The sequence below is a fragment of the Marmota flaviventris genome, chromosome 2, assembly GCF_047511675.1.
Source record: "Marmota flaviventris isolate mMarFla1 chromosome 2, mMarFla1.hap1, whole genome shotgun sequence".
Taxonomy (NCBI): domain Eukaryota; kingdom Metazoa; phylum Chordata; class Mammalia; order Rodentia; family Sciuridae; genus Marmota; species Marmota flaviventris.
In genome coordinates, this window is record NC_092499.1 from 139,677,507 (window position 1) to 139,695,162 (window position 17,656).

Sequence of the window (17,656 nt, forward strand, 5' to 3'; positions counted from 1 at the left end):
ACAAATCAGCTTCTGATCATATAAACCCATCTAATAAATCCCCTCTTACAAATATTCTATCAATTGTTTCTCTGGATAACTTTGACTAATATATAGTCTCTGCCTTTGTCTATTTGTGTGTGTGCATGTGTGTGTGTGCGCACATACCTATACATATAAATTATAAATAAGCATATTACTTATTTATACTCTTAAATTATATATAAAATATACTTCTTATACTTTCTAGTTGCTTATATTTCCATTCTGTGAAGATATTATACTTAATTTCATCAGTCCCCATAATGGGAATCTGGGTAGTTTTCAGTACCATCTTTGATGTGCCAGAGTTTCACAAAATAATTCTTTACACACAATATTTTCTAAATTTTTATATTTATTTTTATAATTGTAGTTGTACACAATACCTTTATTTTATTTATTTATTTTAATGTGGTGCTGAGGATGAACTCAGACCCTTGCGTGTGCTAGGCAAGCACTCTACCACTGAGCCACAACCCCAGCTCACATTATTTTCTATTCTTATTGGCATATTTCTAGTAGAATTCTAGGAGTATTGGATCACATGGTTGTTTTTTTTTTTAGTTATTTGTCAGGCACTTTAAAAATTTCTACAATGAATGACCTTCAGTCACTTCTATTTGGGCATAATTTATCCTTCAAGGCATCTTTTGAATCTGAAACAGGAGCCACTTTGTTGGTTTTGAGTGCACCACTGCATAGTTTAAGAGTTCAGATGTGGTAACAGCAGAACACTAAATCAAAGATAAGTTGTATTATGAAGAGCAGGAATAGGAAGTGAATAGTTTGAAATACAAGGTATTTGCAAGGAGAAGCAATAAAATGAGAGTTCTAGTTCAAATGGAGGTAAAAGTATGGATACATGAAATGAAACTCTGCTTCTTAGGGAAACAAGGTGAGAAAAGCTCAGCTGTGAGACAGTTTAAAACAACCACTCAAAAAAAAAAAAAAACAACAATATACAAAATTCTTCTTCTGCTTCCAATTAATGTAGGAATTCAAAATAACTCAGTGTGTCTTTTGCCAGAATAATTAAAATGTACTTGGAATTTAGGTAGCCTATATTTTATGATAATTTATTCAACAAGAAGATGATTAGTCCAGGAAATGAAGGAAAGAGTACTGTATCTGCCAGATGCCTTGATGATTTTAGGCTGAGGGAAAGAATGTGAAAAACATGTCTTTTGGAAATTGCAGGTTTAGAGTGTGTGTTAGTCAGCTTTCTGTTAATGTGACAAAAATACCTGAGATGATCAAGTTATGGAGAGGAAGGATTTATTTTGGCTCACAATTTTCAGAAGTTTCATTTACCTCAGGGACATTTTATGGAAAGTGATGAAGAGAGTTACTGATCTAAGTGTATGCTGAAAAGGGTTTTTAAGCTGTAACATTGAGAAAGATCCAGGGAACCTATACAGATAATGCCCTTAAGAAGTCAACAGAAGAGAAAAAATGTCACCAAGTTCAATCATGAGGTTAAGAGCCACGTGTGTTTTTGTTCTCAATTGCATCCTTAATGCCTGAAACATAATACATATTCGATAAGATGAATGAATACCTAAATAAACCAATGTAAAACACACTAGAAATTAGGATGAAACTTTGCGAGTTCCACCATCAGCTTAATCTCTTGCTGAGTGACTTGTACACTTGGCACATGCTGGGATCTCCATAAATTTTCTGTTAATATTCACTCTCACCTCTGTTTTTTTTTAATTTTTTTTTCTAGGATCTAATGATTTGTGTCTTGATCCAGGAGCTCATTAACCTTTTGACTTTTTGTTTCATAGGAACTGCCATATTATATCTTTTAGTATTTTTCAGTCCCACAATCAGAAGCATTTGGGGTCACACTTTTATCCTTCTCAGTAATCTTGGATGCTTTCAAGAACAAACACAGAGAGTCCTTTGAGCTTGGGGCCTCATGTACAAAGAATCAGAGTAACCAAAAAATGCACACATGCTGGTGCAGTGTGTCCTGCTTCTCAGAGTCTTTCTGGTCTGGGTTTATGCACTGTTTTCACTCCCTGTCTCAGATGATATCTCAAAACTCAATGGACCTCAGTGGGTTAAATGGCAGAATGGCTTTTTTCCAACCTCCATTCCCTTGAGAGTCTGTTATCTACAACCTGGTCCACACTCATGTAGAATCACCACTTTTATCAAGTGTCCTCACCATCTCTGGGAGCAGAGTTAGGATGAAGTAGCAGATGGTCACCACCATTCATTTCCATTTGGCCTGAGTGTGTACTGTACATTTGTGGAGATTCCCAGCTTGCAGGTCCTTTCCTCACCTGAAATGCCACCAGCCTTCCCATCTCTCCAGTGGGAGTATTGTGTCATTAAAAAAGAAAATCCTCTCACAAGCAAATGTTAACAAGTCTATCGTGAATTACCTGCCTATAACTAGTAAGTTATAAAGTTATGTCAACATACTTAAGTAATGGACTTGGAACTTTCGTGTTAAAGTGTGACGAACATACATTTAAGAATCAAATGTAATTAAGTGATTAATTCATCAATTCATTGGCTCCTGTTCTAACATTTGATGTTAGTTTTCTGGCTTCCCTTTGAACCTTGCTCCTTTTATACTTTAATCCTTTTTCCAGGACCCCTATTTCTCTCATTCTTAACCATCTACTTAGGTATTTAACCACTTCATTCTTACATGTCAGTCACAGTCAAATGTACCCTCAATCTCGGTCTGTTCCTTAAAATTCTTTATGTATAAGTACATGTACATAGATGCCCAAGAGTTTTAAAAAACACTGAACACAAAATATCACCTGCCAAAATTGCCCTCTTGCAATATCCCTTATCTAGTTGAGTGACAACACTAGTTTTGCAAGTCCAAAATCTAGGAGTCATCCTTGTAAACTTATATTCCCTTTCTGCCCACCCATATCCCACCTACCAGAAAGTCCTATCAGTCGTACCACCTGAATATTTCTTGAATCCATCCAGTTTTCACTAGCTCTTTTTTAGTATTCCACATTAGGTTGTAATTATCTTCCCCGGGGATGATGACAGTAACCTCCTATCTGTTCAATCCATGAACATTGTACTTCAGTTCATCATCCATAGGGCACTCAAAGGGACTTTGTAAGGCACAGACTGTTTTGATCTTCATTTTCTGAGTACATTTTGAAATGAGGCTTCAAAGCTGCCTTCTTTTTTTTCATTTTGACGAATGGACCATGGCATATTTGAGCTATGCCTTTCTGTAGGTCACCATTATTATTTGCTCCAAATAATATAACATATTATTATATTGGACCTGTGTAATGGATGCGTGCACTCTATCCATTATGTTTTTGTTTTATTTGTTAGAAACTTAACAAAGTTAAGGTTTTAACGAGTTCAGATATTTTGCATTAAAATATAAAGAGGGAAAGTTTGAATTTATATCACATTCATTCCTGCTAGCAGGCTCTGGCACATGCTATTCCCTTAATATTTAAATTCCTTCCATGCTTTTTTGACCTAGTTAACTCAAGACCTTTGCTTAATATTTTGCTTCTGCAGATGAGAAAGTGATTTAAGGCACATCATAATTTTATGTATATTATGAACAATAATTATCATTGCCTCACTATTTTACACAGTAAAAAAATTGAAAACATAAATATGCAGTGATGTTGAATAATTAAAGAAGTTATAACCCATGTTGGAATAATATGAATCAATTTAAAACATACTTTAAATTTTTCAGTAAACTTGATTTTAAATAAATTTTATAGTGTATATTTTAGATTTACAGTGTGACATTATAGAATACACATAGGTGGTAAAAAGGTTATCATAGTGAAGCAAATTAACGTCTCTATCAACTCAAGTTGCATTTTTGGGGGGTGGGGTTGTAGCTCAGTGGCAGAGGGCTTGCCTAGCATATGCCAAGTCTATGGTTCAGTGCCCAGTAACCACAATAAATATATAAATCAATAAAAACCAATAAATGAAGTTATAAAATCTATAGTCTTTATGCTGCATAATAGTTATCTAGACATGTGAAACCTACATATGTGCTTCTTTATATCCTTTGCCCTAGAGTTCTCCACTTACTGCTCCTTTATTCCTCTTCTCTATCCCAGTAACCACTTCATTATCCTTTATCTCTGTATTTTTCCCTTTTATTCTTTTTATATTCCACACGTAAGGAGATCATGCAAAAATTTTTGTGTGTCTGGATTATTTCACTTAGCATAAATATGCTTATAAAATGAGTTACAAAGATCAGAAAGTATAATTATTTGAAATTCTAATACCCTTATAATGAAACAAATGCTGTTTTTTTTTTTTTTTTTTTTTTTTTTTGGCAGCATTTTGTTCGTTTTTGGTACTGAGGATCGAACCCAGGGCCTCTCACATGCTACACAAGTGTTCTATGACTGTGACATATTCCCAGCTTAAAATCATGTGAATTTTTATATGTATTTGTGCATTTATACACATAGGAGAAAATAAAACAACCTAGACATATCTTCACAAATAGATAAACAGTAATATCATTGAGGTTAAATCATAATAATAGATTTTTATCTTCTAATTTTCACCCTTTATTTCCCTTTATTTTGCCCATTGGATACAGTATTGTTACAGATTTTATAAGCAATATTCTAAAACCTACAAAATGTAAAAGTGTCTTAAGAGGTCAATGACATAGCCTTTAGATGGAGAAAAAAATGATGAGGTTGTCTTTTTAACTTATTTATTCTGCTATAAGAAAGATTTTGAACTATATATAGAAGGTTGGGCAAGTGTGGATGTTGTGTCAGGGGTTATTATCTTAGTCTGCATCCATTACATATTTTGACAGTGACATCAGAAAACTTCCCCTCTCTCTTCTTTTTCCATTTCTGGGGGTTGAACCTAAGTCACTTTACTACTGAATTATATCCCCAGAACTTTTTATTTTAGTTCAGTGTAGTTTTGTTTTGCTTTGGAGACAGGATCTCACTAAGTTGTCCACACTGGCCTTGAAGTTGGGATCCTCTTGCCTCCGCCTCCAGTGTAGCTGGGATTGCAGGCATACACCACTTCCTGGAAGGAATTTTTCTCTTTTGTACTCTGTGTCCAATTCAATATTTGCCCACTTGCTTCTTTTAGTCCATAATATCTAAGAGACACTGACTCTATTAAAAGTGAACACTTCTCTCCTTTGTGATTCTACTAAACTAGATTAGGGTTATGTGTTATGTTATGCTGGAGTCTGGTTAGATTTTAAAACTAGAAGAAACACAGAAAGAGAGGAAGAGAACATGAATCTCCTTTGTAATTCTCATCCCACTTGAAAACCAAAATAAATCATAAAGATTTTGTAAAACTATACAAATGTTTGAATAAACAATAGCAATTAAAAAATTCAGAGACATAATGAATATTTGTCAAGGTGTTGGCCAAAGTGGAGTCTCATGGACCACCAAGCAGCTGACTTACAGTCCTACTGACCTACACAGTCAAAAACAAGTTTGAATTCTGACCCCTCAACTTACTGTGACTTTGGACAATTATTTGCATGTTTCTCTACGTCTTAGTTTCTACCTGATACTGACCTAGAGGAGTAGATATAAGTTTTAGAAATGCTGTATGTGACTTACCAATAGATGTAAGTATTTAGTCATTCTAATCAAAGGATTTTATCTTACCTATAACTTGACTATTTAGTGTGTTCAACTAAATATTGCTGGAGATAGGACATAGTTGTATCTTGGTGCTCAAATTAAGCTTCAAGTACCAAGAGGTCTGCTGGGCTTATGAAAGAGTTTGGGTTCCTAAATTTATAGAGAGTTGTATGAAAGAACAGTTGATCTACTCTTCTAGTCATTGAAAATCTATATTTTTGTTAAACAGGACAGAGAGCTGTGTCTCCCTCTCCCAGATCCCTTTGATATCCCACCATTTGTCTTTACCACACACACAAAAAACACCTTTAAATGAAGCAATATTTGGCCTCATGATCAATGCCTACTTGGAGAAATATTGAAAACACATTCTTACAAAAGTTGGTGTCACATATTTTGTAAAACTTTTTTAAGGATCATGCCTACAGCAATCCAAAGTATTCTTTTGTTTCCCTTTTGTCCCATATGAGAGTTTTGTATTTCTTGGTTCATGAGTTTTTAGCTTATATACATGTTAAAATATGTAATTCCTAATTTTCTTCCTTTATTTGTTATTACAAAACAGTGCAATACTCTAGAGAGTGGTGGGCATTTGATAAGCATTTTGTGCATTAATATATATATATATATATATATATATATATATATATATATATAAATTAATATATATGATATAATATATATGAGATATTAATGCACAAAATGCTTTATATATACAGACATGTGCTGCATAATGATGTTTCTGCCAGTGACAGATAATGTACATAACAGTGGACTCATAAGATATATCACCCACTGTCATTGTAGCTGTCAAAGATTATGTAAGTACATGCTACAATATTTGCACAACAAAAATGCCAATAATGGAATTTTTTAGTTTGCTCGTATTTATTATGAGTTTATCTCTGAGCCACACTGGAAGCAAAGAAGAGGTGGATAAAAAAAGTGCATAATAAGTACATGATCTCTGGCACCAGAGAGCTTCCACTTTATTAATAATGAAGACATAAGGAATTGCAGACAAATACAACAAATGGCTCAGGATGGTTCAACAAATGATGCAACTGTACTCTATTACTCTATAAACTAAATATACTTTATATCCCTCATATCCTCTATGGATATTCTCTATTGTGTACTTATCCTGAGTTCATCCATTTTTTTTCCTTTTGCCTGTCTTTATTTATTTAAATTTCACTTTTCTTGTATGCTCTTTTGTAGCCATCTGAAAGCATTTTTTGGTGTAAATAGAGTGAAGATAAGAAAGAAAGAGAAGAAGTAAGAAATAAATGAAGCAATCAAGAATGGAAGGAATAAATATTAAATATTTAATAAATAAATAACAAACAAAACTATTCTATGCAGGAATCCTTTGAATATTTTATGCATTATGCAGAAACAATGTCTACTAACTTTATCTTTGTGGCCGAATTGCAATGACAACATTTTGATTATGATAGATCAGAATTAGGAAATAAATGTTTAAGAAAAACATACAATAAATATTTGTGGGGTGTATGAGTCACCTTCTTGAAAATGGATTTCCAATAAGGCTGTGAGTCTTTCCTAAGTGAGTGAATAGCAAAGTTAAAAAATGTGCTTAGATCACTTAATAGTTAACAAGATTTTTCGGGTTCAGCCAAAGCAAACCTCAGTATTGTACTATGTTGAGGTATCAGAACTTGTGAGTACCTCATCTCTTTCTTCAACATAAATAAGTATGGGGGCAGGTAGTTACGGTGCTGTGACAATCCGTAAGGTCTCCCCCTGTCCTGAAAGTCTGCAAAGGTTTTGATGCTCTAACAGAGGTAGGGAAAGCCAGCACACAAGCAAGCAAATAAAAGATACTAGATCAAAAAGATCTGTTTAAAGACAGTACATATACTAGCCCCAGGGTATTTTAAATATTTATAATTCTCTACATATTTAATCATTATGAGTTCTTGAGATGCTATGTTCAGAATCTGATGCTAACATAGCCATCTCAGTGCTGATACTGTCAAAGTCATTGAAGGAACATGGAAGGAGTGCAAGGAAGAAAATATATGAAAAAGACAAAAATAATCAAAACCCCTTAAGGCAGTCCACATGACTAAATGCTTAGAATGACAGAATTGAAAGGGACCTTCAATATCCCATTCCTTTGTCTCACAAAGGGAACATTAAGGCATAGAGAGATTTCCCTAAATGTCCCTATTACTGAGAAATGGATATCTTTGTGGATAGAACCTTGGTGCAATCAAATAAGATGAACAAACAATGGTTTATCAGAATCATAGAATGTAACTCTAATATGACAGGTCAGGAATGTGCCAATCCTAAGATAGGTGGGACTGGCATATAACATTATCCTTCAATGGGGGAAATGTTAGCTGTGTAAATTAATATTACAGGATATCAGTTTGTTGGTATTAATTATGAGTTTATCTCTGAGCCACACTGGAAGCAAAGAAGAGGTGGATAGAAAAAGTGCATAATAAGTACATGATCTCTGGCACCAGAGAGCTTCCACTTTATTAATAATGAAGACATAAGGAATTGCAGACAAATACAACAAATGGCTCAGGATGGTACAACAATGTGTCAGTTGTATTTGCTAGGACAATATGCCACTCATATCTAAGCTACATTTCTTGTCCAACCCCATTTCATTAAAGGCATAAATCTCCTCTACAAAATATTTTCAGTGCAAATTCAGCATCTGCTTAATATTTTGATTGACAACTCTTTTTCCAAATGAAGTTTGTTCCATTTAAGAACATTGTAAGCCATTCCACTATGAATATATATTCGAAAACATCATGGTATGCAAGATAAATATGCACAAGCTATATCTAGCAACTACAAAATTTCACACAAAAAAGAATATTCTAAATGGTAAAATGTCCCCTTTATATTGATCTTGGATTCCCCTCCATTTTCCATATAAGGGTTGCATAGGAGAACTCTGATTTTCCTTTTATGTAGAAATGCTTTGGATATTTTAAGTATTCATCTTAACCTTTTTCACTCTGGACTTTGTTTCCTTCTCCCACTCCTCATATGGACTCATGCTCTTCCACTATATGAGGACTGCTCAGAACCTCTCCCAACACTCCAGGTGCTATCTCATTGCTCAGAAAGGAGTGGGATAATTGTCTCTTGTTCTCAAAATCCATTCTATTTCTGTTCTTCTTGCCTACATTAACATTTTGGCAACTACATCATACAGTTGACTCATCCTGAGTTTCAAGCAATTAAAACCTTTGCATCTTTTTCACATGTATTATTGATAAATTCCCCCCAATTATTCATGTGTGCAATTGTTGGTGGTTTTGTTTTTAAATTTAGATTTGTGCCTCTTAATTTTCAACATGTTAAATTCAGCCCATGTTTGCAACTTTTGGAACATTTTGTGACTCTCATCCTTTTTTACTTTCCATCCCAGTTCTATGTCACCCACAGGTTGATTTGACCATGTGCATCTTCATCAAGTTAAGAACAAAAAATTTTGTGAGTCTCAGAAAAATTTATAATTCAAGAGAGGCATGCTTTCTAGGTAAAATCCATTCATTAGTGGTAAGTCTTGAGTTCTCATCATAGAAAAAATAGACTTGGACATAATGCCTCTTGGGATAGGACAACATTTAAGAAATATTCCTTGGAAACATCAATAAAATAAAATTAAGCAAAGCTATACTATGGATCCAATTATATGTATATGTGAGTGTATGTATACATATGTATATGCATATGTACCACATATAAGTATTGAAGAATATCCTTCATTGGTAATTTATAATAGAGGTCAAATTTTTGCTTTTTGGAGAATTGCCAATAATTATAAGGATTCAGTTCAGCAAAATAGAGTTGATGAAGGAATCCAGTTATTGACAGTTTAAGTGAATGGAAAGATTATAAGGAGACATAGATGAAGCCCATTAGGGCAAGGTTTAGAAGTCTATATAATACTCAGGATTAATCACTGGTATTGTTATTTCTGACTTTGGAATACATTACAGTGCCAATGACCACCAGATGATGTGGTTGAATATATCTCTTGTTCTTAGGGATGAAGATGCAAGGGGACCCATTGTTGGGATGCATCTGATCCAGATGTAAACAGCTGGGGCATCTACCAATCAGGAACAAATGTTCTAGACTTAATTAATATTGACACTCATATTTCATAAGTTTGTGTATGAAAATTTATTAAATACCTAGTAAAATTCAGATATACCACACTTAGATTAACATTACACTGATCTACATATTTAGCAATTTTATTAGGAGAGAAAAGAATGTGATCTGACATTGGTTTTATCGTATTTAATTTTTAAAGAACTTTGTGATTTAGAACAAACCATTTAATCTTTCTGAAGTTTAGTTTTCCTCTCTGCAAATTTTGCCTAAAACTATTTACATTGTATAGGTTAGGAAAGATCAAAGTTACTATTAATAGCCACCTGGCAAATCATGGTCACTCATATAATACTAGCTTATAAGGGAATGTGGGCAAAAAAAATTATGAACATGGAGAAATTAAAGATCACTATAATTTTAAGCCTGAATAAATAAAAGAATAAATATTACATAAGACAAATGTTTTCAAAGCCTTCCAACAGCCATTTTTTTTAACCAACCACTAATGTATAAACAGTGAACTTCAAAAACTGTTGTTTATGTGGTCCCCTACAGGACTCTTGTTGGAAACACTTCATTAGCTATAATTATGTTCCTTCATACATTTGAAAAAGGTATTATCAATTATTCTAAGAACATTCCAAATTTGAGGTTTCCACCTATGTACACTGAACTTCACCCCTTCATTTCAAGTCAGTAAGGCATGCTATGTTCAAAGCAACCCACCTTCTCTCCTTTTATTTTGCACACAAGAGGCAAGGAGAGTGCTTGCAAATCCCCTGGTGGCTCCAAGACAGAAAGGAGAGGGTGACAAAGTGAAGGTGTCTCTTAGATGGTTTCCCAGTAATTTTTCATATTTTCCTATTGCATTTTTGGATCTGCTTGAGAAAAGATGGAGCCTCTGTGGCCCATATCCATGTTGCCTTCCAAATACTTCCACCTGGCATGGATTAATATTTAAAATGCACTGGGAAGTAATTCATGAGATGAGAGAGGTTTGACTTGCTCTTTCCATACCCCTTTAGAGTCCTTGTACAAAGCTGCAAAGCTCAATTGTGTGGAGGAAGGAAAAGAAGAAAGAAAGAAAGCGCATTCTGGTTACTAACATTGACTTGGTGCTCAGGCGTTGGTGTTTTTCTGCTGCGATGATTTCATCTGAATTCTTCTATAGCAGGCAGGAGCAAAGCCGCACCCTCTCCCAACCAGCACCACCATTTTTGCCATTGCCCATGCTCCTCAAGGTTTAAAATGAAATTAACAATCACCACACCAGTAGTCACAGTATTGCATTTTAAGCACTTGACACTCCTTGTGCTGTTGCGCAAACGTTCATGCTAATGTGTTACAAAGCACATAAATTAGCAAAGATTTCATGTTCTTTAACATCTTCTGGTCCTCCTGATTTGCCTTGCTGCTTGGCTGACAAGTCTAGATGAGGAAAGGACACTAAATATGCTGCTGCCCTCTTGTCCCAGAATCCTTCATCCTGCCTGGAATTATGACGTGCCAGGCAGGAGCATCTGGTTGACAAACTCAATTTAGTATCTGGATTGCAGGGTAGCCCAGACATATGGGGCCACAGTCACTAGGGAGTATGTCTGCTAGGAACAGGCTGGGGTTTGGGGAGGAAAAAGCTACACTGAGCAAGTTGAGTTCTTCACCAGGCTCCGAGGATCTGATTGCCTCTTTTCTGTGGTGTTTGGGAAGGTACAGCTATGGCCAAGGGGGCACAGCTTGGGGACGGAGATGGAACCATCACTCTGATTTCCTCCAGCTGGTATCCTGTGCTGCCATCCCTGTAAGCAACAGCCACTGAAGAGAAAACCCATTAGCAGGCTTCGCTCGGAGTGCCAGGGGCTGCAGCAGCCCTATTATCCATATTTCCCATTTACTTCATGCCAACACTCAGGGAGGAAGCCAAATGCAGCAGCCCATTTTGCTGTACCCACTCATTTGACTTATTAGCAAGATGGTAATTATGTTGGGAAGAGATGAAGGGCAATGAGGGGGAGGCAAGGGAACCAATTTGTTGGCAATGGGATGACAGTCAGGGCACCTCCGCATGTGTGTGGAGGAGGGAGGGCGGAGAGGAGAAGGAAAGTGGACAGTACTCTGTAATCAAGGTTGAACATCTCCTGCGCCTTTCTAGAAACTTGCTTACAGAGAATGGCCTCTATAATCAGGCCATCCACCCACTTGTCCTTATGAAACAGCTCCCCGCAGCAAGTCCAAAAGGCCCCTTTTAATAATGAGAGGGCACTTGCTTATGGCTGCTTTTTGGAGACCATTATGGCTGCCTATTATTATTATTTTTAAAACTAGCTTAATGGTGTCTCTTCCAGGAGAGTTAAAGCTAAGTTCGTACTAAATTTAGACAAGTTAGAGTCTTATCTAACAGCTGGGGTGAGGTGTTCAAAATCAGAAGCATCCTTTATAGGGTCATTTAAAACTATTTGCTGAGGATCTGTTATGTCCCCAGGCACCATCCTAGATGCTGAAGACACAGCAGTGACCCAGACAGACTCTTCTTGTTTGTTTACAATTTTGTATGGGGGCACAAAATAAGGAAGTGAATAAATAATTTTAGATAGGAAAATGTGACAGGGATTAAGAATGGGGGCATTTTAGATTGTGTGGTGGGTGAAAGGCACTACGAGTAGGTGGTACTTTTTTCTAGAAATCCATTAGACAAAGATCTGGTGAGCAATAGCTTTCCTGGAAGAAGGCAAAGCAGTGTACAGACCCCAAGGCAAAACTGAACTGGCATTCTAAGGAAGAGGTACTGGATACAGGGCTAGAAGGAAAGTGAGGGAAAGGTAAGGAGGATGGGGACGGAACAGGAGGAACAGGAAGGGACATTAATCACAGGTCATGAGTAGTTTAAATTTTATTCCAAGAACATGGGAAAATATTGAAGGGTTTTAATCAAAGGGGTGGTGTTAGAGTCTGTAAACAAGTCAAAATAACACCTGGCATTTTGCCAGGGGAATGTTAAAGTTCGTAAACAAGTCTAGATGGTGCCTTGCAAAATGCCAGAGGGAGTGGTTTGAAAAGTAACAAAAGCGAGCCATTAAGTGTGGAGATTTCTTATTGGTTCAGTGCTGTATCGAGTTTATGCTAATTAGATAAGCTGTGTGGAATGTATAAATACTGCTCCTGTCCTGCAATAAACGGCTCCCACTCCTGCTGTATCAACGTACACAAGTTATTCGTCACCCCCCCCCTGATTATTTTGCTGCAGCCGGACTGCGGCAGATGGTGGCCCGTACCGGGAGCCCCGGGACACTCGGGGGTAAGTGACAAAAAAAAAAAGCTGCCCGTCCAAAGATAGGACGGGAGCAAATCTGCTCGTCCCTAGGCAGATAGGGCGAGAGGAAAAATGGCCATTTTGAGAAAATGGAGAAGATTGATACAGTATGTTTGTGTCTTGTTTTGTCTCAGTGTATTGTATTGTCTTTGTGATGAAAATATGGAAGGGGTGAGAAGTAAATTACTAAGGGAAGAAGGCACCCCAGTGGAACCAAGAATAGTTAGGGCATGTGTTGATGGAAGCCCAGGAACTCTAGTCAGAAAGAAAAAGAAAGTTCAGAAGAAGAAGGATTATCAGGAAAAAAGTTGCAGCAAAAGGCTATTACTAAATACTTTTCGTTACCGGAGGGTGCGTGAAGCAGAGAGGCGGCTGCCGAGTGTGCAAGCCGGTCACAGCGCAGCAAGGATTTTCCAAGAGATGGCGGCGACTGGCCCTTCCCCACCTCCTGGCCAGGGAGCTGGCTCTTCCACTGCCGTGAGCCCAAATCTAGACCTGACCTGGAGGCACAGTCTCGCAGGTTCTTGCTCCCTGTGCCCAGTAGCAGTTTGAGACCGGGACACTCCCCAGGGCCATCTGGGGCTGCCCAGGCACTACAGCTGGCAGAAGATACTACTGGTGTCCCTGATGTTTGGTCATTTTCAATGCCAATAACTAAACTACAATATTTCTCCCACACCTGGAAGCTAATGAGTAATGAGCACTATTAAGGCTTATTTCAAATGTAAAAAACCTTGAGATAATATACTAAATTGTTCAGAAGGTTGCTTTCTTAGTTGAATGCTACAGGATTTTCTTTAGCCATCCGGAGTTCCTGCCTTCGTCCCAGTGCCGGTAAAGACCAAGGTGGAAGAATTTTCAGTGTTGCTGAAAACCGGACGAGACTTCAGCTGAAAAATGGACAAGACTTCGGATCAAGCTAGTTGCCTGCAGAACTTACCTGGACTGTGATTTAAGCTAGCTGCCTGCAGAACTTACCTGGACTGTGATTTACCTGGACTGTGAGTTAATCTATTGAGACACTGCTTTACCTGGACTGAGACAACAAACTGTAATCTATAACAAATTGTAACTCGGTATCTTTGCTAACAGTGTCATTGCTGGTATAATTTTTCCAAGGGCTTCTTGCATGGAGCCATCAATTGGCTTGGTATTGTGGCATTTTGTATCCTCCCTTTCTGTTTGTAGCAGGTTATTTATGGTGTTTCTGTAAAAACCACTATGGTCTTTATTTAAATTAAACAAAAGGGGGAAATGTTAGAGTCTGTAAACAAGTCAAAATAACACCTGGCATTTTGCCAGGGGAATGTTAAAGTTCGTAAACAAGTCTAGATGGTGCCTTGCAAAATGCCAGAGGGAGTGGTTTGAAAAGTAACAAAAGCGAGCCATTAAGTGTGGAGATTTCTTATTGGTTCAGTGCTGTATCGAGTTTATGCTAATTAGATAAGCTGTGTGGAATGTATAAATACTGCTCCTGTCCTGCAATAAACGGCTCCCACTCCTGCTGTATCAACGTACACAAGTTATTCGTCACCCCCCCTGATTATTTTGCTGCAGCCGGACTGCGGCAGGGTGGTATGATCAAGTTCCCATTTCAAAACATCTCTCCAAATGCTCCGAATGAGGAGTGAATCAGATGGGCACAAGGGGGAAACCAGGTATTGAGCCAGAAAAAAAGGCTGGCACTCAAAAGGAAACAAATATTTCACAGAGAGTCTTCACAAGCCCATGGGGAAGAAGTCACAGGGTGAAACAGCCATCCTGTTCACCTGTTGTGTACCGGCCATTAGCTAAGCACTCTGACAATGTTGCTGCTCCTTGCCTATTTCACCCTGGGAGGTTGGGAAATTCATTCCATACATGGAAACTGGGAGACACAGAGTGACCTGTGTTTCATCCTACCTGATCCTAGGCAGTGAAAACAGAATTTTGAACCCGGGATCACAGTTGAAGTCATATTCCCATTGTACCAAACGATCTCTCACCTGAGAAGCAGGAAATTTGTTAACTAGGCACCAGAGTGGGTCTCAAATGCAGGAATCCAGTGTTGGTTACTGGTCAATCCCTGAACCTAGAATGGTGCCTGGCAAATAGGAGTCACTCACAAATTTGTCTGAACATACTGATGGTTGAATAAATGGAGGCAGAAGTTCCTATGAGAAAATGACCTGCTTACGTTCAATTGTAGAATCCCTCATTGACATGTATTCTCAGAACTTATAAATCCACACCCTCATTTCAGCAAGGCTGCATAGGTCCTGATATAGATCCAAGGACTTGAGTGTAAATTCCAGAGATTACTATTGGTAGTATCAGCGTCCTCCTCAGGATAGTGGAGTGACATTGCCCATCCCACTCCCACTCTATGGTATGGTGAGGAACAGATGAAATGAGTGTGACATGCCTAGAAACAAATGCTGAGCAAATAAAAAAAAAATAATCATTTGTTAAGTATCAGTTTTATGGAAAATGCTCTCCCATCATATATCCTTTAATTTGTTTTGAATATTGTCAGCTTATCTATGCAGAAGAGAAATAAAAAAGTTTATTCAGGTTTCTTAATCTGCTAAAAATACATGCACCCCTGAGAAACATATCTTGGTCAGTTTCTTGGGAGAAGATAGTGTTCATTAATCTGTAAAATTCACATCTACATTTATTTATTTAACAAATATTTTTAAACAATTACAAAATAGATTTAATTGATATTTTGGCCAGTTCCTGGGGACACAGCATAGCACTGAGGGTTCCAAAAGACACATGTCCACAGGACACTTTGGTGTTGTAGAGAATAGTGTAAGAGGGGGGAAAAAACACAACTTAGTAGAAAGAGAATTGTCAAGACTATTCCAGAATAATGGAGAATCTCTATCTGTTGCTGGTTGTATTTTAGCTTGTGATGATCTTGCCTAAGTCCAAGGGTTAGTGCCTTATTTTGTGTTTTCCAGATGGTTCTCAGGATGACAGGTGGCTCTGCTGAGGGGCACTGCTGCTAGCTGGTTCGGTTTCATCACTACTCTTATTTATTTGATTGTCTCTCCAGTTAACTACAAGTTCTAAAGTAAAAGGACCAAGTCTTCCTCATATGGTTATTCCTAACCGTGGCTATTACAGTTAATCTTGACTGAAAGACAAGATCAAAACAACTAGGATTCCTCTGTATGCCTAAACATTGAGTGAAATTGGATTGAAATTCCATTTATACACCCTGTCCTAATTCAATGTTCATCCATCCTCTGATTTTATTATTATGTTTGGAAGGCATACACTGGCTCCTACTTGCTCTCTAACTTGCAGGTTTCTCTTCAGTACGTCACTCTGTTTACACAAGAAACTTCAACTAATGTCTCCAAAACATAATCTTACCCATTCTAAAAAATACACAAGGTGGCATAAACCTTTATACAGGAGCTGAGAAAGAAGTTTGGAGATACAGGTGAAAATATTTGCTTGAGAGAAAGAAAGCAAAACAACTGAATATTTGATAGTCTTATCCTCCAAAAGTTCTTTCTGTTCTCTCTGACACTTGGAGTTCCTTTCTTGACCCTTTTTCTTTAAGGTTCTATAGCCTCCATCCACGGGTCCCCCCCTCTTATTCTTTTCCTATCCTTCCACATGCTTGGCCAGGTTAATAAACAGACCTATTCTTTGCATCTTACTCAGCAGCTTATCTGCTTCTCTGAGTCACGTGCCATGGTCTACATATAAGCTCTTGCAATTGTTTTCTATATTAAGTGTTAATCAGGATATTGTTTCAACCAAAGGCCATTTGTCTTCCCAGTAGGAATTAAGATGTTAGCTGTTGAAGTACTTGTTGGACCTCCACAGCATAGTACTCCTCAGAAGTTGTTCTCACTGCTCTTTCTGTCTTTTGTGTTTCTGACATTTATGCTCCAGTCATAATCAGTTCTATGTACACTGTGGTCTTAGGCCCTTCTGTATTGCTAAGTGGTCAGATGTCTCTTAGGAAGGATGGAAGCATCCCTGATTGACACACTTGTGCTAACTTCTACAATTTTTTTTATCACTCATATTTTAATAGTCTGATCACTGCTAATTTTTATGTCCTCAGCTTGAGACTTTGTGCATGATTCATAAAATTAACTTTGTTGCATGAATGAAAGAATAAGTGAACGAACGAATGAATAAATGATATTGCTGTTTCACCGTTTCTGTAATGATACATCTGTATTTTAAAGAGAAATGAAAACAAAAATTATAAATTTAACATTTTCTCTCTCTCTCTCTCTCTCTCTCTCTCTCTCTCTCTCTCTCTCTCTCTCTCTCTCTTAAAATTGCCACAGCTTTGACAGCAACTGGATCTGTTGGTTGCAAACATGATGATGTGTTTTGGCCCTTGAATCTATACATTATGGCATATGCAAAAAAGTCATAATTTCAAGATGATAATTTGAATGGAAACAGATGGTATTTCAGTAGTGGTGCACATAGAGTCTTACATCTTGCAGGTCATATTCCCTGCACCCCCCTTGGGAAAATATTACATTTGCCATATTTCTTTCCCCACTTCCCTATCCCCACCCCTCTGGCCATATGTTTCATAATGAGGGCACTTAAAATATCA